We start from the raw sequence: 1,725 nt of genomic DNA on the forward strand, positions 1-1,725 counted from the left end.
TGCGTGGAGTCCCTACGCGCGGAAGAAGTTATACTTCTTAGTGATATTCAGAAATGCATATCATTTTGTATGAAAGAAAACTAGAATATTTAAATTCATCATGCACATTTTATAAAGCAAAGTCTAAATAAAGGAATTTTGACTCGGAAAGTAGTTCTGTCTCTTCGTTGCGGAAGGGAATATGCAGCGTAACCATCTCTCTTTTATACTCTTCGAATTGGGTTGTCATATTATAATTTGTATATCTTATATCATGGTGTTTAGTCAATTTCTTGTATTCATTATTGGCGTTGCATTTGTATTGCGCACAAAACTGGGCCAAAGTAAAATGAATTTTCTTTTATTTTTCTTTGCAGTTTTTCAATAAATTTAAATAAGTCTCTTAATAAACATAAATAAATTTAAGTAAATTTACATGCATTATCATTCATATTTAATTATCAATAAATTTTTTTTAAATTATTTGCCCTAGTTGTCCATTTTATTTTCTCATGCATTTCAGTCGATTTTTGTATAGAAATTTGACCGACGTAGAAGCAAAATGCGAAACAATCATACATATATTATGTCGTTTGCACATTTGTCTGTATGTTTCCGAAAGCAAAGTTCGTAATGTTCTACAAAAGCATATTTCTATACTTAAACAAAATTATTTGAACCATCGTATATTTCTTACATGCATAACCAAACCATACTTAAGCCAACGCCACGAAAGTGTCAGTGGTGGTGTTGGTGGTAAGCACATGAAAAGTCACAATGTGAACGCAGGTTCGAATCTCGACGGGCTTAGTCTTTAATTTTTGCATTTTAACATCGTATACTATACTAATAAATATTTTTCTTACTAATAGAAATTAAATTTATCACAGCAATATACCTAATATACATATACATAATATATACGCATGTGCGCGTTCAGAAATTCAAAGAATTCGCAGAAATGAAACAGAAACGAAAGAAATAAAGTCACACAAAATAGTTAAGAATCCGCAAAAATGAAAAACAAACGAAAGAAAAATAATGCGCAAGCATACATAAGCGTACTGTACTTATTGACTGCATTATTTTTGTGTAAAACCTTGGAATTTATTCATTAAAATCACCACTCAGAAGTCGTTTTACCCCTTGTAAGCGAGCGATTTTCGAAGAAACATCATTTCTAATATGCCACAACACAGTATTACAAATGAAGTTCATAAACCTCACGCTGTCAATTAAAACGATATACCTCGTCATCGCGGGTCGATTTCCAAAAAATGTAAATGAAGACTAACTACAGAAATGATCCTGTAAAGTATAGCCTTAATTTTTCAACGGCCAACGAAGAGTATTTCAACCAAAATATACGCAAAATAGTTGAGAATACGCAGAAATGAAAGACAAACGAAAGAAAAAGAAGTATAACCTCAATAATGCACAAGCATACAAACACACACATATGCGCAGCAGCAGCACGGAAAGAGGTAACAATCGGCGATCCATTGTATATTTCTTTCATGCATAACCAAACCATAATTAGTACAACGCAATACAAGTGTCAATGGTGGTAAGCGCTTGAAAAGTTACGACGAGCGCGTAGGTTCGAATCCCAACAGAATTTATTTTTAATTGAATATGTCACCAACCAAAAATTGAAACATTGTTCTACAAAAACAACAACAGCATAAGCATGGCAACATTGTGTTTTTGGTAGAAAAGCCGAGCTGTGCCGAAAGAAACGAACCG

At 32.9% G+C, this 1,725-nt stretch overlaps 1 pseudogene; it reads right to left on the minus strand.

The window, feature by feature from the left end:
- Positions 1-1,101: 1,101 nt before the first annotated feature.
- On the minus strand, positions 1,102-1,304 carry LOC120782004 (annotated as a pseudogene).
- Between the last annotated feature and the right edge of the window lie 421 nt (positions 1,305-1,725).

The sequence above is a fragment of the Bactrocera tryoni genome, unplaced genomic scaffold (genome assembly GCF_016617805.1).
Source record: "Bactrocera tryoni isolate S06 unplaced genomic scaffold, CSIRO_BtryS06_freeze2 scaffold_86, whole genome shotgun sequence".
NCBI classification, from domain to species: domain Eukaryota; kingdom Metazoa; phylum Arthropoda; class Insecta; order Diptera; family Tephritidae; genus Bactrocera; species Bactrocera tryoni.